This window comes from Eretmochelys imbricata, chromosome 1 (genome assembly GCF_965152235.1).
Source record: "Eretmochelys imbricata isolate rEreImb1 chromosome 1, rEreImb1.hap1, whole genome shotgun sequence".
Lineage (NCBI taxonomy): Eukaryota > Metazoa > Chordata > Testudines > Cheloniidae > Eretmochelys > Eretmochelys imbricata.
Genome location: NC_135572.1, coordinates 48,416,202 through 48,436,341, shown reverse-complemented (window position 1 = coordinate 48,436,341; position 20,140 = coordinate 48,416,202). Strand labels below are relative to the sequence as shown.

The following is a 20,140-nucleotide window of genomic DNA, read 5'->3' as shown; positions in this document are numbered from 1 at the left end:
ACGCAAAGTACGCAGCTGCGTAGGGCACCAGGAAATTTGGGGCACCAAATTTCCTGGTGCCCTGCACAGCTGCGTGCTGCTCCTTCTCCTGTCCCGCCTCTTCCCCAGGGCCCCCAGGGCCCCTCTTCCCCACCCCAGCCACGCCTCTTTCCCGCCTCTTCCCCACCCCAGCCACGCCTCTTCCCACCCCTGCTCTGCCCCAGCCCCACCCCCACTCCTCTGAGCTCTGCAGCAGGGTTGGGCCTGCACTCACCGGTGGCGGGAAGTGCAGCGACCCGGCCCCAGCTGCGCTGCCGGTGAGTGCTGGGGGGTGGTTCCCCCCTGCCCCACAAGCCAGCCCTGTCCCCCCACGGAGGCCTGGGGCCAGTCCCCCCGCTTCCCTCCCACAGAAGCCTGTCCCCCCCACCCCCATGGGGTGGGCAGTGGGGGGCTATGTAGGGCCCCAGAATAGCTAGGGACGACCCTGGATATGTGTGCTATCTATCACCTCACCACAGTTCAGGAACACAATGCTGTAAATCCATCCACTATTTCCTGTACATTACCGAGAGTCAGACTCTTGTGTAGCAGGGGATGCCGAATGGCATTACACACTTTGGTGACCATGGCCCCCACTATGGATTTTCCACCTTCAAACTGATTGCCCACTGACTGATAGCAGCCTGCGGTTGCAAGCTTCCAGAGTGTGATCCTCACTTGCTTCCTCGCTGACAACGCAGTTCTCATTTTGGTGTTCTTGCACTGGAAGGCTGAGTTGAGTTTGGCATACAGATCAAGGATGCCCAAATAAATCTGTTAGTCTTTAAGGTGCCACCGGACTCCTCGTTGTTTTTGTGGATACAGACTAACACGGCTACCCCTCTGATACTTAGATCAAGGAACGTACCTTTCTGCAGACAAACATTCTGCAGCCACTGTTCATCATCCCAGATCTGCATTTACAATGCAATCCCACAATGCTTGTGTCTCAGGCCCAGAAGTGGTGAACCACCATTTGGAGCTGCTCCACAAACACCACTACCAACCTGACATTTTGAGTTGCTGTGTCCATCAGCATCCAGTTATTGTCCTTGAATATCTCCACATGTCCCTCACAGCAATCTTGCTTGAGCAGTACTCTTTCAAAAGTTGCAAATTCAGGTGAATCATGAGTCCTGTAGTAACAACACTCATGAGCATTGTGCTGAGCTTGGCATACTTCTACCAGAGATAGCAGAGGCCAAAAAGTGCCACGTGGAACTATAGGAGTTTTAAAAAATTGTGTGAAAATTATGGGATGTGAAAAGTATTGTGGGATGGAGAAAATGACATAATGTGAACTTGACCCCTAGCTCCCAGAAACCCTGAGTGAATCGCTGATATCCTACAAAACACTGGGATACCAACCATGGTGCACTGCATTTTACATGAGAGCAAACACTCCTGGTGAGTATGTGCAGTACCAATACAAGCACCCATATGTGCATGTGCCTGAGTGATATATGAACTTCGGCAGCTGTACATCATCGACCAACCTTGGTCGTGGCCTTAGATCCATTTATAAAGTTTAGAATCCACCTTTACAGCATATTGATGATTCCATTAGACTACTTTGTTTAGTTTCTGAGCCTTTAATATGGATACCTGTGATTTACAACCGGATTCACCTCTCATCTTACATTGATGTAAATCAATTGTAGGGCTCCATGTTTGTCACAGAGCCAGAGGTGCGGAAGTCATGGATTCCGTGATTTCCTGCAACCTCCATGACTTCTGCAGCAGACAGTGTGGCTGACCCCGGGGCCACCTGCTCAGAATGGGTTTAGGTAATTATTTAAGAATTATGGGAGAGGACATTCTGTTGCTCTCCTGATACAGCTGTGTAGCTTCTCCAGTGCCTACCTTCTGCAGCATTTACCTGCAGACACGTACCATTTTGAGCAGACCTTCAAAACAGTTTTCATTGCATCCCTCCAAATGTAACCATCTTCTGTCTACTTTGATCACAGCACACCTGAGAGGACAGCTTGAAGATACTGATACTTTGGGATACCCACCCCAAATTTAACAGACGCACTGAGGCAACGGGAATTGGAGTGGTATGGGGTTAGTCCCCACCCTTCCCTCATTTTTCCTGGGGACAAATCAGGAAGCCCCTTTTATGCTCGGCTTTTGCCCTTCCCTTTGGGACTTGAGTTCTAAGAAGGGTCTTGCTGGCAGGTATGAGTCCGGTCCACTGCCTCAGCTGCCACCACAACAGAAGTTGGAGACTGTTCCCACCGTTCTCCTGAGCAAGCAGGTGTTGTCATAATTGTCTTCCCCTTTACTTTTGATTCCTTTTCTCAAATAATCCACCACTTTATGAACATATTCCCTGTGATTCATTTTGTGAAGTTTTCTGAGGTTTCTAAATTGGAGGCAATATGTGTCTGGGGTAATTTGAAACCTACTGAACATAGACTTCTTATACTGGACATATTTCATAGCGTCACTTACATCCATATCATTGAATACTTGCAAAGCTTTACCAGTCATTTGGGAAGTAAGTCATTCTCCAGGGGTTCTGTGTACCGTGCATATCCTTTTGAAGGTGGGTAAATAGTCTTCAATGCAATCAATCCCCCTGTAACTGTCTGGCACACTTTATCTCAACTGTGACTACCTGGTGAAGATTACCTACTGGCTCAGGGACCTGACTTTCTAATTTCAGTCTTTTGATCATGAACTGCCTTTCCAGATCTTTCCTGAGCTGCTGCTTTCTCTCCTTCCCATTTTTGCCCTTCTAACTCGAGTGCTCTCTGGTGGGTCTCTTCTTGCACTGTGTGTTTCTCTTTAGCTGCCCATATCTGGAATTTGCCAGAAGCTGGGAATGGGCGACAGAGGATGGATCACTTGATGATTACCTGTTCTGTTCATTCCCTCTGAAGCATCTGGCATTGACCACTGTCAGAAGACAGGATACTGGGATAGATGGACCTTTGGTCTGACCCACTATGGCCGTTCTTATGTTCTTATGGACACACATACAGTTGCTCGTGTACATGTAGTCTGCCTGTGTCCACAATACAGCCCTGTCTACACTTGAAAGGGTTTGCCAGGAGGGGGTTGAGATACACCAGCAGAGCTCTACCAGAAAACCCTCCTTGAGGAGACACAGCTTTTACTGGCAAAAGAGTTCCCCAAGTGGAACATGTGATACAAGCAAAAGGACTTGTTGCCGGTATAGCTGCATCTACAATAGGGCTTTTGCCAGCATAGCTGTGTTGGTAAGGGGTGTGATTTTTTCACACTTCTAATCAACTTGGCTCTGCTGGTAAAACTTTTAGGTGTACACCAAGCTGGATGGATGGAGGGGTAGGGGCATGGGCGGTGGGTATAATAGGCCCGGCACTGACGCAGCCGCCAGAACCTCGGTGCAGAGTTTGGACAGGGGAAGTTTTTGTTTTATTATGCTCCATGCAGGTTCTGGGGCAGCTGAAGAGGCAGTATGTGCTATTCAGCTTCCCGGGTTCATCAGTAATGTCCCTGGACTCAAGAGAGATTATTGATGAACCCTGGAAGTTGAGTAGCAAATATCGCCTCCTCAGCTGCCCCAGAACATGCATGGGGCACAGCAAAAGCTTCTTCCTGAGAGAGCCAAAGATGCTTTTCCCCATGGTGGTTTGGGGTCTGGGGAGGGTTCAAAAGAGAACTAGATACATTCATGGAGGATAGGTTTATCAATGGCTATTAGCCAGGATGGGCAGGGATGGTGTCCCTAGCCTCTGGTTGCCAGAAGCTGGGAATGGGCAACAGGGGATGGCTCACTTGATGATTACCTGTTTTGTTCATTCCCTCTGAAGCACCTGGCAGTGGCCACTGTCGGAATACAGGATACTGGGCTAGATGGACCTTTGGTCTGAGCCAATATGGCTGCTCTTATATTAATTCTCATTCCTTCTCCACTTCTGCCATCTCCAACATGGTGAACTCCAACTTCATGGCTGTTTCAATGAGACCTGTGCTTGCACATAACTTATCTTGTTCCTTGACTGAAAATCTCAATTCCTTCAGTATTTATTTCCTGAGTTGTGCATTGCTGCTCCAACTACTGCCTCTTTAGTTTGGAATACGATTCTTACTTAGTCACTGGGTGCTATGGTCTGTTCTATTTCCCTTACCTGAAATAAATAAAAAGAAAATAACAAACCATAATCTTTTTCATTTCTGTTTCCAGCCATCTCATCTGTGAATCTCTCAGTATCCATGGGCTGGTGGTCTACACTAGAAAATTAGATCGACCCAGCTAACGTCTCTTGGGGTGTGAAAAATCCACATCCCTGAGAGATATAGTAAAGCTGACCTAAGTTCCTGTGTAAACGGTACTAGCTCGATGGAAGATTTCTTTCATTGATCTAGCTATCGTACTTCCTAAGGGGTTACGCAGAGGTCTTCTGGGGGTACATCAGCTCATCTAGATATTTGCCTAGTTGTTTTATTTTTGCTTGGAGCTTCAGGGATGGCAGTTGGGAGCTTCAGGCTACATAAAAAGCACTAGCTAAGTCAGTACAAATTAATATTTCATACAGACAACTTGTTTGTACTGCTCTACATGCTATACACTGAAATGTGAGTACAATATTTATATTCCAATTGATTTATTTTATAATTATATGGTAAAAATGAGAAAGTAAGCAATTTTTCAGTAATACTGTGCTGTGACACTTGTATTTCTATGTCTGATTTTTTAAGCTAGTTGTTTTTATGTGAGGTAAAATTTGGGGGTACACAAAACAAATCAGATTCTGGAAAAGTTGAGATCTACTGGTTTACAGTAGTATGTTTGGCCATGTCTTGATGGGCAAAAATATAGGATTTTCTATCAAATTTGTTCAATCAAGTTAACATAACACAATTGACAAGTCTTCTTAAAGAGTGCTAAAATGTAGGTTAACACATTGGAAGTTGAAGATCCTAAGCTACAACAGAGCCACTTAACATGACTCCAAACATGTTAGGTTAAGTTAAGCTTTTCAGTTGTGTTAATCTAACTCAATTGAGCTGATGAGTGAAAAAACACACCTTTTTTGTCTGTCAAAATAGGCTTTAAGACTGAGAGCAATTTTTGATTTTGGTTGCATGTCCAGAGTGGAAAATCCCACCTGTGTAAACTCCAAAAAGGTCAGATCTTGATTTAATAAATTTATCTTTAGAAAGCAAACCTCATTTGCCAAGGTATAAATTAGCTCTTATTGGTAAGGTTAAGATTTTGTCTCAGTTATTTTTAGTAAAAGTCACAGACCAGATCACAGATAATAAACAAAAATTCATAGAAGCACATGACCTGGTCTCTTTTACTAAAAATAACTGTGACAAAATGGGGATGAGCCCCAGCCCTGCTGCGAGAAGGAAAGGGGAGGAGGATCCAGCACCCGCTGCCACTAGGAGCTCCGGGGTCCCCCAGCTGTCTGCGGTGGTTCGGTGCTGTGGGTCCTCGGCTCGGAGCTTCAGGGCTGGCAGTTGGGAGCTTCGGGGTTTCCCTGCTGCATGTGGTGGCTGAGAGTTCTGGGGTACCCCAGCTGGGAGTTGCGGGGGCTCCCAGCGGTAGCTGGGAGCTTGGGGTGCCCTCCACCCCCCGTGACAGCACAGAGCTCCTGGGCACCCGGGCAGCATGGCTGCAGCACCTCCAGCCCTGGTGTACCAGGCAACTGCCCCAAACCCCGGTGGTGTGGCCATAGCACCCCCAGCCCTGGAGTGCAGGTAGCGCAGTCCTAGCACTAGCCACCCTGAGTCCCTGCGGGAGGCAGGCCAGCCAGCCAGCCCCAGCTCCAGCCCCAGCCCCAGACAGCCTGGCCATGGCAGAGTGCTGGGAACTGCAGAAGAGGGTCTGGGGGTGGAGCATGGGCAGGGCCATGCCAGGATGTTTGGGGTGGCACAGCCTCCCACTGTCTATGATACTCGCAGCCCATGGCTCCGGGGCTGGTGGCTCGGAGCTGCGAGTCTCCTCACCGCTCGCATCGGCTGGGAGCTCTGGGTCCCCCAGCAGTGGCTGGGAGCTGCTGGCGCCCCTGCCACCCGTGGCAGCTCAGAGTTCTCAGGCCCATATTGGCTGACAGCTTCTGCCCTGCTGCCCCGGGGCTGAAGTCACGGGCGGCGGATGAACCGTGGGCTCAGGGAGGCTAGTCCCCTGCCCAGCCCACCCCTTCTGCCTGAGGCCCCGCCCCCGCAGCCCCAGGATGCCCAAACACCTCCAGCCCCAGAGTGCTGTGTGGGTGGGTGGTGCGTGGCCTCGAGCTCTGGAGCACCAGGCCCCACTGCTGGGTGGCCTAAGCACCAGTATGGAGCTTTACCATGAACAACAATCGCTCAGTAGGCATATGGGCTTTACTTCTGCAAATGGACATGGAGGACAGTTTTTTTCAAATCAAATTGGGGTTCTCTTCCTCCTGCAGCCCTAGTTTCCTAGGCACGCTTCACTCCCCAGCCTGGGTGCTGCAGCCTCAGCGCCCCCAGCACAGGGTGGGCAGCCCCAGTGCCTCCAACTGCCCCCAGCCCTGGAGCACCAGGGGGCACGCCCGGGGTCTCCCCAGTACTGGGTGGCCCCAACTGCCCCAAGTCCCAGCCACAGGCCGGCTGTCCCAGAAGAGAAGCAGCCTGCCTGGGCTGGGGTCCAGGGGGAAGTGGCAAGCAGCAAGCAGGCAGGAGCCTCAGGTGGAGCATGGGCGGGGCCACATAGGGCTATTTGGGGCGGCTTAGCCTCCCCCAGCCTATGATATGCGCTGCCAATGGCTGAAGCATCAGATGTCATGGAGGTCTCAGAAGTCACATAATCTTAACCTTACTTATTGGAGATTGGATGTGTGAAGGCATTGCTAATGAGCTATAGAGCCTTTCCCCTGTGCATCACCAATTTGATTTCAGCCCAGCTCAGCAGGATTAAAAATCATTCCCATCTGTTGGAAGTTCAGTGGGTGAGTGCCAGCTTCCACCTCACAGACTCACAAACAGTGTATGGGTACGTGGGAGGACAGGTGAAATAAGGGGTGGGGAGGCACTGTGTGGGTACGTGGAAGGATGGGGGACAAATGGGCTGTGAGGGGACAGGCAACGTGTGGGTACATGGGAGGACAGGGGTCAGGCAGAGTGTGGGTGTTGGGGGGACAGGCAGTGTGTGGCTATGTGGGAGGACAGGGCACTGGCAGGCTGTAGAGGGGTAGGCAATGTGTGGGTGTTTGGGGCAGACAGCCTGTGGATACGTGGGAGGACTAGGGACAGGCAGTGCGTGGGTGTTGGTGAGACAGGCAGCGTGTGGATATGTGGGAGGATGGGACACAGGCAGGCTGTGAGAGGGGGCACAGGCAGGCTGTGGGTGTGGGACAGGCATGGTGTGGGTATGTGGGAAGACTGGGGACAGGCATGGTGTGGGTATGTGAGAGGACTGGGGACAGGCAGTGTGTGGGTGTTGGTGGGACAGGCAGCGTGTGGATACGTGGGAGGACGGGACACAGGGGGCTGTGAGTGGGGGACAGGCAGCATCTGGATACGTGGGAGGACAGAGCACAGGTGGGCTGTGGGGGGGGGGAGGGTGGACAGGTGTGTCTGTGAGTCATCAGATAGGCCAGAAATCACCATTTCAGCTTTTTAAAGTCTCATGAAGGGTGGTGTCTATGGAGTCGGGTAACCACCTGCCCCGGGTGTGGCAGGTGGAGGTGGGGGGTCTGTGGCGGCGGGTAACGCTGCCCCCCCTGGGTGTGGTGGGGAGTATATGGGGGCGGGTAACGCTGCTCCCCTGGTTGTGGCGGGCAGAGGGGGGGGGGGGGTCTGTGGGGGCAGGTAAGGCTGCTCCCCCGGGTGTGGCGGGCGGAGGTGGGGGGGGGGGGTCTGTGGGGGCGGGTAACGCTGCTCCCCCGGGTGTGGCGGGGGAGGTGGGGGGGGGTCTGTAGGGGCGGGTAAGGCTGCTCCCCCGGGTGTGGCGGGCGGAGGTGGGGGAGGGTCTGTGGGGGCGAGTAACGCTGCTCCCCCGGTTGTGGCGGGCAGAGGTGGGGGGGGTCTGTGGGGGCGGGTAAGGCTGCTCCCCCGGGTGTGGCGGGCGGAGGTGGGGGAGGGTCTGTGGGGGCGAGTAACGCTGCTCCCCCGGTTGTGGCGGGCAGAGGTGGGGGGGGTCTGTGGGGGCGGGTAACGCTGCTCCCCCGGGTGTGGCGGGCGGAGGTGGGGGGGTCTGTGGGGGCGGGTAAGGCTGCTCCCCCGGGTGTGGCGGGCGGAGGTGGGGGGGGTCTGTGGGGGCGGGTAACGCTGCTCCCCCGGGTGTGGCGGGCGGAGGTGGGGGAGGGTCTGTGGGGGCGGGTAAGGCTGCTCCCCGGGTGTGGCGGGCGGAGGTGGGGGAGGGTCTGTGGGGGCGGGTAAGGCTGCTCCCCCGGGTGTGGCGGGCGGAGGTGGGGGAGGGTCTGTGGGGGCGGGTAAGGCTGCTCCCCGGGTGTGGCGGGCGGAGGTGGGGGAGGGTCTGTGGGGGCGGGTAAGGCTGCTCCCCCGGGTGTGGCGGGCGCAGGTGGGGGGGGGGTCTGTGGGGGCGGATAACGCTGCCCCGTGGGTGTGGTGGGCGGAGGTGGGGGGGTCTGTGGGGGCTGCCCCCCCCCGCACGGGTGTGGTGGAGGAAGGGGAAGGGGTCTGGGTTTCACCCACCCCACGGGGAGGCTAGCCCGCCCCTAGCCTCTCTCTGGGCGGGGGAGAGGCGGAGCAGCGGGCTACCCAGACACCAGGGCCGGGCGTCGCCCCTCGCCTCCATGGCAACGAGCCGCCGCCGCAGCTCGCAAGCCACGGGCTAACGGAGCCGGCAGGCTGCGCCTCCCCCCTCCCCGCACGCGGGCACGCACCCAAGGGCAGAGGTGCAGGTGGCTCCACCAGGTGAGGGCAGGGTCTGACTGGGCGGCGCCTATCGCGGCTGCTGGGGCGGGGACGCGAAACAAACCCCGAGAGGGGCCGCGGCGCGAGCGGCGTTGGGCGACTGAACGTTCCTCTGTCCTGCCGGCCGCAGGGGGAGGGAGGTGCGGAGCCTCTGCCGCGAAGCAGGATGGGCGACGTAGTTCTTGGGCTCACGCGTTCTGTGACGCCCAGTAGAGGCGCGGGCGGGAGCGGACTACAGAGCCCAGCGCGCTGCGTGTAGCCGGGTGGGGGGCACAGCCTGGCTTTGCCCCGGCATCTGAGCCTTTGTGGGGGTCGGGGGTGATTTGTTGGGGGCCCGGAGGTGGGTGCGGCACCGGGGCCTGCGACAGCGCCGGCTGGGCCCCTGCGTGGAGCCGCTGCCGCAGACGGGGGCGGTATAACGGTGCTGAGGCTGCTCCCCCGCCCTACCGTCTGTCGCGGGATGGTGGGGCCTCCGCATCTCGGGCGGGGCCCTGCGAGCGGACAAACCAGCGCCCCAGAACCAGGCAGGGGGCTGGGAAACGCTCCCCTCGCCGGGGCTGGGGGAGGGGGCGAGTTGTGCGTGGGGGCTGGAGGGTGAGTGCTGGGGAGAGGAGGGGGAGCTGGCAGGGCGGGCTGAGTGCTGCATAGTGAGGATGGAGAAGTGGGGGTGGGGAGGCTGAGTGCTGCATAGTGAGGATGGTTAGGTAAGTGGGGGTGTAAGGGGGGGCTGAGTGCTGTACATTGAGGATGGAGAAGTGGGTGTGTAAGGGGGTGGGGATGAGTGCTGTGTGAGGGGACATGGGGGAATGAAGGAGGTGTGTAAGGAGGGAGTGAGGGCTCTGGAGTGTCATCCAACAAATGATTTATTGTATGTTGTGCAATTCTAATGCACCTCTCAAACACTGACCCTGTTGCGTTAGCCGCTCTACGCATGCACACAGCCAGTTTTATTTTTTCATAGTTCCTTTTGTCTTTGAAATGCTCAGCTCTTCCATCCTGATTCCACAGCCTCCTCTCCCGAGGTTGCAGATCTAGCGTGTTCTGCAGCTTGTCCCTTTAGAAAAGACAGAAAACAAAGTTTCTGCTCCGAAGAGATTTAGCATACAAAAGTCTGTGTTCAATATAGTAATTGGAGATGGAACAAAATGTTAGGTCATGCTTCATCCTGTAGGGACTAGTGCAGGATTTTTCCTTACAGTCTATTCTTCGGTGGCTCGTGGCCTCTACTTTTAAAATGATGGACATTTGTTTCTAGTGGGGGAGGAAAAAACATTTCCTATCCTAGACACACCATATTTTGTGCATTTTACTCTAGTTGTAGCAGATGCACTGAGATTTTACTTGAGCCCCCTGTGAGTGGTTTATAAAGTGTCCAAAGAGGAAGGATTGATTGGTGAATTAGCATATGATTTAGCAGTCTAGTGATTTCTTTCCCAACCATTCCTAAGATATTCACAAATTGTAAACATTTATAATTTAATTACATTTGAAAAATTGCTCTCTCTTGCTGTAAATGCAGTCAATACATTTAGTATGCTGCTCAGTTGGGAAAAGTTAAATATTTTCAACTTATTTATTTTATAGTACCCAAATGTGTGATACATCCTTCAGAGAAGAGGAAAAATGCTGTCCCTACCCAGAAGAGTTGGTGCTGGTCTACACTAGAAACTTAGATTGACTCAGCTATGTTACTCATTGGTGTGAAAAATCCATACCGCAGAGCAATGTAGTGAAGCTGACCTAAGTCCCATGTAGACAGCACTAGGTTGTTGGAAGAATTCTTCTGTTGACCTAGCTATCACCTCTTGGGGAGGTGCATTACCTATGCTGATGGGAGAACCTCTCCCATTGGTATAGGTAGTTTCTACACTAACATGCTGTAGCATTTCAACTGTAGACAAGCCCTTGACAACCCACTCTTAGGCCATATCTATACGTACAGCGCTGCAGTGGCACAGCTGGTGAGAGCATTACTGTTGGCATAAAAAACCCACCTCCGTGAGCAGCATAAGCTATGTCGGCAGGAAAAACTCTCCCACTGACAGAGCGCTGTGCACATGAGAGCTTATGTCAGTGTCACTTATGTCGCTCGGGGTGTGGAATATTCACACCCCAGGGTGATATAAATTTTGCTGACATCGGCTGTAGTGTAGACCATGGGCGGAAGGTGGACACCCCTTTCAGGGAGGCTAGCCCCCTGGCCCCGCCCCATGCAGCAGAGTCCTGAGCCACCCAGACCACCCCTCCTGCGTCTGGAGAAGCCCAGGGCCCATCAGAACCCTAAGCCCCCACCCCAATCTCTGGAGGAGCCCCAGTGCCCTACCCGAGCCCTGGTCCCCAGCAGCCCAAGCCACCCCTGGCCATGCTGGCCTGAGCCACCTCCGCGCCGGCAGGAGAATGAGAAAGGCAGCACACCTCCCCCAGCCATCTAGCGGAAGAATGGGAAGCTCTTTATATGCACCATGCAGGTTCCAGGGTGGCTGAGGAGGCGGTATCTGCTACTCAGCTTCCTGGGTTCATCAGTAATCTCTCTGGGGTCCAGGGAGATTACTGATTACGGGAAGCTGAATAGCAGATACAGCCTCCTCAGTTGCCCCGGAACCTGCGTGACGCATAATAAGTTAAAACTCTCAAATGGCGTCCTGTGGCAGCGGCTGTGCCAGGGAAGGCCTATTATACCCGCTGCCTGTGGTGTAAACATAGCTTTAGACATAACACCATCAGTAAGGATTACAGCAGTAGGGAGGGAGATAGTGTAAGGGAGAATGAGGGTTACAGCAAAAGCATAATGCAGCTATTTGCTATAAGATACATCTTAGTGCTTTTCTTTTTTAATGGGAAAATAAAACAGGTCACATTAAAACCAATGAAAATAACGGACTCATTTATTGTAGACATTGCAGGAAAAGTGAGATTTTTTTTTTTTTTTTGAGCGCAACTTAAATGAGGCGAGGGTAGTGCCTTGGTAGACAAGAACAGGGAAGGTGTTGCAGGTATAATGGGCAGCATGAAAAAAGGCAGAAAAGTGAATGAAAAGGGGGTAAAGGCTGGTATCTTTTGCCTCTGTATTTTCTCAGCTGTGCTGCTGTTGGTAGTTAATGTTCCATTGAAAGCAAATGAAAAGTTAGGATTCTTGCTACTTGATGTTTATTTACAGTCACAGGACAAACTCATTCTACCTGGAACTTTTGGCATCAGTAAAGTTACTTATTTATAATCAGCTGCTAGAAAATATATATGCTAGGCATATTCAAGTCAGACTTTCTAAGACTGGGAACCAAATGCTGCTTGCTTTACTCATACCCATAGTCCCACTGAAGTCAATTGAAATGCTTAAATGAGAGTATGGCAAGAAAGATTTTGACCCTGGATGTATAGTTTAAATTTTAGTGTCTGAGCACTGAGGGTATGGCTACACTTGCAGATGTAGAGCGCTTTGAGTTAAACCCACCTTCGGAGAGGGCAGTAGGGAAAGCGCTGCAGTCTGTCCACACTGACAGCTGCAAGCGCACTGGCGTGGCCATATTTGCGGAACTTGCAGCAGCATTGGGAGCGGTGCATGATGGGCAGCTATCCCACAGAGCACCTCTTCCCATTCTGGGACTGTGGCTTGTGGGAAGGGGGCGGAGGGTGCAGGGCATTCTGGGTCCTATCCCAACGCCCCGTGATGCATCAGTTCGCATCCCAGCGATCCCTGTGCTTCCGTCCACATTTGGTGCCATCTTTCAACGTTTTTTGTACTGCGCGCTCTGTCTTCTCTTTTGGTCTGCGGGAATGGAGCCCGAACTGCTGAGGAGTATGCTGATGAGTCTTGCCAGCATGTCACATTTGGCAGTCAAGTTATTCCTTATGATCCAAAGTGACAGTGAGGACTCCGATGATTATATCGACTCGAGTAACGCATATGACATGAGTTTGCTTGTGGCATTCATGGACATGCTTACCACGGAATGCTGCTTTTGGGCTCGGGAAACGAGTACTGAGTGGTGGGATCACATCGTCATGCAAGTCTGGGATGATGAGCAGTGGCTGTAGAATTTTCGGATGAGAAAAGCCACTCTCATGGGACTGTGTGAGGAGCTTGCCCCCACCCTACGGCACAAGGACATGAGATTGAAGCTGCCCTGATGGTGGAGAAGCCGGTGGCTATTGCAATCTGGAAGCTGGCAACTCCAGACAGCTACCAACTGGTTGCTAACCAGTTTGGAATGGGAAAGTCGACCATTGGAATCGTGTTGATGCAAGTTTGCAGGGCCATTAATCGCATCCTGCTCAGAAGAACCATGACTCTGGGTAACGTGCATGACATTGTGGTTGGCTTTGCACAAATGGGTTTCCCTAACTGCGGAGGAGCGATAGATGGCACACACATTCCAATTCTGGCACCAGCCCACGTAGCTTCAGAGTACGTTAATCGGAAGGGGTATTTCTCTATGGTTCTCCAGGCACTTGTGGATCACCGTGGGTGTTTCATTGACATTAACGCAGGCTGGCCCGGAAAGGTGCATGACACACACATCTTTCAGAGCACCGGCCTGTTCAGGAGGCTGCAAGCTGGGACTTTTTTCCCAGACCAGAAGATCACTGTAGGGGAAGTCAAAATGCACACTGTGATCCTTGGAGACCCCGCTTAACCTTTAATGCAGTGGCTCATGAAACCCTATACAGGGAGCCTTGACAGCAGCAAGGAGTGGCTCAACAAGAGGCTGAGCCTGTGCAGAATGACTGTGGAGTGTGCTTTTGGCGTTCAAAGGGCCCCTGGTGCTCTCTGTGTGGGAAGCTGGACCTGGCTGATGACAGCATCCCTGCGGTTATATCCGAGTGCTGTACCCTCCATAACATTTGTGAAGGGAAGGGTGAATGATTCACTCAGGCATGGAACTCGGAGGTTCAATACCTAGAGGCTGAATTTGAACAGCCAGAGAGCAGGGCTATTAGAGGGGCCCAGTGCAGGGCTGCAAGGATTAGGGATGCCTTGAGGGAGCAATTTGAGGCTGAAAGCCACCAGTAATGTCTGGTGCCCTGCCTGGGAGTGAAGTGCAGTGGTTCCAATGTTAGTAGGAATCTGTGTTTGCTATGCTGACTTGCAGTGCCTGTTTCTTTCCTAGAATAAGGTATCTTTTACTTTATGCAATAATAAAGAACGTTTTCAAAGCCAAAAAATCCATTTATTGAAAAGAAAATAATTCATTGAAAAGAAACACAACTGCTTGGGAAACAGAAAGGGCAACGGGGTGGGGTGGGGAATGGTACAATCACAGATTTGCTTATGTCCTGTTATACTCAGCCTTCCTGTCTGGAGTGCTGTGCAATGAGTGCTGCACTTCGGGATGGCTGTACTGCATGGTGATGGGGGTTGAGTGCAGTGGGTAAGGGTCATAGTTTTCAGGGCTGGGTTGTGAAGCTACAGGTGTTGGAGGCAGCTGGTGGCTGTAAGAACCTGGATGTTGGGGAAAGTGGGTTGGAGGTGACATGGGGGCACAAGGGAAAGAGTTTTGGGACAAGGGCTGCAGGGGGGGGTCAGGCATGGTAGTGCTTCGCCTGCATGGCTACGAGCACCTGGATTGAGTCTGCTTGGTGCTCCATTATGCTTATCAGCCAATCTGTGCTTTGCTGCTGGAGCACCGCACTTTTGTGCTAGCGATCCTCATTCTGCTGGCGGATCCTCCTTTTGCTGTCCCGCCACTCCTACACTTTTCGATTTTCATTACTTGAATGCTGCATTACTTCATGCAACATGTCTTCCTTGCTTCTACGTGGCCTCTTTCTGATTCTTTGGAGTCTTTCGGCCAGTGATAACATGGATGGCTGAGATCTCAAGGTTGCATTTGTAAAGGCAAAATGCAACACTTAACAGAGGCAGCATTGTTCATACCAGACAGAGCAATGATTCCCCTGTACTTCAGGGCAAGCCCAGTCTACACAATAGCATAATTTGCCCGTCCCAACGCGAGCGCACATAACCTACAGGATCCCCAAAATGGTGAGTAAGCACAGGGTCAAGCTTGACTGATTGTTTCATGGCTGAACTGTCCTCTGGGTTTCTGTGTCTTGGGGAGAGTCAACAGCGGCAGGGGGCCCCTATACTGAACACTGTCCCCACATTTTCCACAGGAGTTCATCCTGAAGAAATCTTGCTGCTGAGGGTGACCTGGGAAGCAAGGGAGGGTCTTCTACTGCAATGCGGATTCCACCCTGGCCCATATGCAGCCTGCCTCTGTGCAGCAATGGTCCCCTCACCCCTCACGGCACAGTGTCGCAGACAAGTTAGCCTTACTGGGACCCGGAACACAGTGGCTCTCCCGAGAAACCTGCGCAAGCGCATTGCCCAATTTCTGGATGAGACCTCTGAAGAGATCACTGAGACCAATTACCACGATGTGAGAGAGCACATCAATGACCTATTTCGCATCTTAGGCATGCATGCAGCCCTAACCATCCTCACCCCAAGAGCCTCCACCGAATAACTTCCTTCCCAAAATAAAAGCCGCTTACTGGGAATTTCCTCAGATGTTTGTCCTTCCCCAAGCACCGGCCCCCGCGACTGGCTACCTTCCTCCTGGCTTGAGAACAGCTCCTGGCTGCATGCATCTAAGGATTCTGGGGTGTTTTCCTCCATCTCAGCACCCTCGCTCCCGCTTTGCTGCTCCTCCTCCTGCCTTGTTGGACTGGGCTCTGAAGTGTCCATGGTGGTGCTCTGAGTGGAGATGGGGTCGCCCCCAAGTATCACGTCCAGCTCTTTGTAGAAACAGCAGGTTGCAGGGGCAGCACCGGAGCGGCTGTTTGCCTTTGGGGGGTTTGCGGTAGGCATTCCACAGCTCCTTCACTTTATTCCTGCACTGCAGTGCGTCCCAGTCATGGCCCCTTTCCATCATGTCCCTTGATATCTGCCCGAAGGTATCATAATTCCTATGGCTGGAGCGCAGCTGGGACTGGACAGCTTCCTCCCCCCAGCCATTGATGAGGTCCAGCACCTCGCCATTGCTCCATACTGGGGATTGCCTGGCACGTGGAGTCATGGTCACCTGGAAAGATTCGCTGAGAGCACTCCACACCTGGCTGGGCAAACAGGAAGGGTATTTTCAAAATTCCCAGAGAATTTAAAGGGCGGGTTTGATGGTTGGTCATCTCAGGGCAGGGCAGTAGAGTTCAAAGTGATGACCAGAGTGGCTAGAACAGGCATTGTGGGACACTTCTGGAGGCCGATCAGAGCACACTAACAGACCAGGGCGTCCACACTCGCTCTGCGGCGCTCCAGCAGGGGCGCACAAAACGTTATTCCACTCACCGCGGTGGAGTACCAGGAGCGCTTTAGCCGCGGAGTCAGAGCACTCTACGTGCCTTGCCAGTGTGGACGGGTAGTGAGCTAGTGCGCCTGGGGCTCCTTTAATGTGCTGTAACTCGCAAGTGTAGCCAAGCCCTAACTTATTTTACATTTCATGCTGTGGGATAAACATTTCAATGTAGATCCATCCATTATTAACAATGGTTTATCATTTCAAAAATATACATCTTGCAGTAACAAGAACCATAATTTCTTCAGAAGATACAAATACAAATAAGATACAAATTCACTGAAGTTTCTGAGATAAAAAGACCGAAATTACACTGGGATTCAAATTTAAGAAATATTCTAAGTATCTGTTTAATCTTTTCTCATCCCCTCAAATTTATATTTTCAATCAATGACATTGCATTGCTTCTTATTATTTAAAGTAATATTTGTTCATAGTAGTGCAAACAATGCATGCCATTTCCAAACATTCAAGAAGGAATGGCAGGTACTCCAAGGAATGCACAATCTAAGGCTGGGAAGACAAGTGGGCAGAAGTTAGGGCAAGGTGGATCAATAACAGGCCTTGTATATGCAGGTCAATTTGATTATACAAATATGAGGTCATCTTCAACATAACTAATTGTCACTCAAAAGAGTCACCTTTTTAAAAATTGAGATATCGAAAGATTTGAAACCTGCTACACCAATAATAGAGAACTTGTCTCTGGTGTCTACTTGTCTAAACCAGGGGTTCTCAAACTTAATTGCACGGCATCCCCCTTCTGAAAACAAAAATTATTACACAACCCCAGGTGGTGAGGGGGACAGAAGCCTGAGCCTGCCCTAGTCCCGCTGTCCTGCGTCAGAGGGCGAAAGCCCAAGCTCCAGTGCCCTGGATGGGGGGAGTCAAAGCCAAAGCCCAAGGGCTTCAGCCTGAGGCAGGGGGCCTGCAACCTGAGCCCTGCTGTCCAGGGCTGAAGCCCTCGGATTTTGGCCCTGGGCCCAGCAAGTCTAAGCCAATTCTGGCGACTCCATTAAAATGGGATTACGACCCACTCTGGGGTCCTGACCCATAGTTTGAGAACCGCTGGTTTAAACCATTATTATCTGAGTAGATAAATATCTTTAGCTTGTTCATAATCATAAGAAGACAGTTAGTTTGATTCCTACAGAAGTATAGTTTAAACGGGGAAAAGTACTGAGGCCTAAATTAAAGAAGTAGTATACATTCTGATCTTTGTGGCCCCGGTTTACAAACACGTATGAGAGTAACTTAACATTAATTTAGGGGGAACCACTCATATGCCTTAAGTTACTAATGAGCTTAAGCATCTGCTTGATTTAGCCTAAAGTCAGTTAAAATCCTTTATTGAAGGTTGTACCGGAAACAACTTTGGGATTTGAAGGAGGGACTAAAACTGGCAGTCCCGTCAAGAAATAACATAACAATCTGTAGGTTTCAGAGTAACGGCCGTGTTAGTCTGTATTCGCAAAAAGAAAAGGAGTACTTGTGGCACCTTAGAGACTAACCAATTTATTTGAGCATAAGCTTTCGTGAGCTACAGCTCACTTCATCGGATGCGTACTGTGGAAACTGCAGAAGACATTATATACACAGAGACCATGAAACAGTACCTCCTCCCACCCCACTCTCCTGCTGGTAATAGCCCATCCAAAGTGACCGCTCTCTTTACAATGTGTATGAAAATCAAGGTGGGCCATTTCCAGCACAAATCCAGGTTTTCTCACCCCCCCACCCCCATACACACACAAACTCACTCTTCTGCTGGTAATAGTTCATCCAAAGTGACGACTCTCCCTACAATGTGCATGATAATTAAGGTGGGCCATTTCCAGCACAAATCCAGGTTTTCTCACCCCCCCCCCCACACACACACACAAACTGTGCAATCTGTAATTCCTCTTTGTCAAGTACTTCAGAAAACCCTAGTACGTAAGCATTAATGTGTTAGGTTAATTCATCAGAATTTTAATTTTTCCATTCCGTAATAGCACGCTATCTCTAATTATAACATTGATCAACTGCTTAGTGCTTTCTTCTTTAGTTTTGACTACCATTAACTTCTGAAATTTTTTTAAGATTCTGTTTTTGTTCGCAATTCAGGCAATTCAAATTTGTCCTCAAAAGAATTGAAACAAATCTCTTTTGAGAGGCAAGTGTTGATGCTACAGGCCTAGTACCTGGTGTCCCCTCTCCAAATATACTTGTAACATTTCAAAATGGATTTCACTTCATTACAGTCTGAAGACTGAAATGCAAGGAAAAAACAACTTGTTGCTTAATTTTTTCAGAGCTTCCCTTGTGTACTTTTAGGCCTGGAGTGAGGAAGGCATCCCTGTTGAGGACCACAATTAAGCACAAGCTCAGATCCTGAAGTCAATTGAAATGTAACCACATGCTTAAAATTAAGCCTTATTTTTTAAAGACCCTGGCTGTGCTGCATTAGCCTTACGATAGCTCGTGTTTGTAGAGGATTTATAGTTATTTTATTTTTTCCTTTTATTTTTCAGGAGAAGGTGGATTTTTGTTTTCTGAATTGTTTTCTTTGTTATTTCTCTATGATCCAGTTTAGTTGATTTTAGTTTATTTTGCTTTTTCCATAATTGTGAGGACCACTTATTTATTTTATATATTTTGCTTAGTTTTATTTCTGTGTTCTACGTGGGGTTCTCAACTTTTTTCGTTCTGAGGCCCCCGAACATGCTATTAAAAACTCCACGGCCCACCTGTGCTTCCACAACTGTTTTTCTGCATATAAAAGCCAGGGTTGGCATTATGGGGTAGCAAGCAGGGCAACTGCCCGTGACCACACGCCACGGGGGGCCCCAGGAAGCTAATTTGCTCAGGTTTGGGCCTCAGCCTTGCCACAGCGGGGCTCCGGCTTCAGCTTTTTGCCCTTCATCCCTGCTTGGCAGACCCCCTGTAACCTACTCGCAGCCTCTCTTCCCCTCATCATCTTGTGGCTCTTTCCTACACTAGAGTAAAACAGCTTCCCATCACGTCAAGACATCCTTAGAAATGTCTTAGTTCACGGAACATTGGGAAGAGGAACCATTTACAGACATTAGTGTCAATATAGCTGCTACAGATGGGCCCTAAGTTTGCTTGTTAAAAATCCTGCACTCGCTAGGCTAAACAGGTCACAAGGGATATCAATCTTTATTCTTTGGCACATAAGCTGAACTGATCCCTAACTGGGGTCAGGAAAGAATTTTTCTCTTCTGTGGCATACAGTTCACAACTCATCAAGTACAGCTAGTATAAAAGGCTTTTTAGCCTTCTCTGGAGGATCATCATTATATTGGCTACTACCAGGGGACAGGTGTAGGCAAAGCTGGTAGCACTATCTTTTAAGATGGCCCAATATTTCCGATTATGAGATCTGGTTTTTAGCTGCTTATTACTTGCCAAACTTAAATCATTCGGGATGAAATTCTATATGCTAGGTGTTTGGTTCAGACTGTTTTTTTAAATTTTAACCAAAACAATTCAGCCATATCCGAGAACAAGGAAAAATGTATTTTACCCACGTTAAAAATTCTGATGACCTTTTCTTTGAACAGCTCTGGTACCCCCAAGCTTTGAAGCAAAGACTTGAAATTGGGTAGGGAGTTGGCCTCTTAGAGCTTCCAATACAGAACTGGTTTCCAGCCATTAGAAGTTCCAGTCTTCAGGCATATCCAGTTCCGGTTCCAAGAGAGGGTCTCAGAAACCCAAAGGTAGCTTCGGATGCCACACCAAATCCACTTTCCTTGGTGTCAGGAGATGGAGAAAAGAGGAATACAATGGCACCATTGCTCCATGCAGTCCTGTTCCTGAGGATCAGGCAGGCGATTGGCAATGAAAATTAAGGTGGAATTGTCTGGTGCTAAGGTAGGAGGTTCTTGTTATCAGAAGCCCATCTCCTTGGTTCTAAGGAGTAGGTCCATCTTATCTAGTTCTGATGGAAAGATTGTCTATTCTTCCCAGTTTCAGTCCTGGAG

At 50.6% G+C, this 20,140-nt stretch overlaps 1 protein-coding gene across 1 annotated transcript in view; it reads left to right on the top strand.

Annotated features, from left to right (window-relative positions):
• The first annotated feature begins 8,780 nt into the window (after nucleotides 1–8,780).
• KATNAL1 (katanin catalytic subunit A1 like 1) overlaps nucleotides 8,781–20,140 on the top strand; it is a 49,089-nt gene continuing 37,729 nt past the window's right edge. Inside the window, exon 1 of the mRNA XM_077806318.1 lies at nucleotides 8,781–8,859. The gene's annotated coding sequence lies outside the window, so the exon portion shown is untranslated. The remainder of the gene's footprint in view (nucleotides 8,860–20,140) is intronic.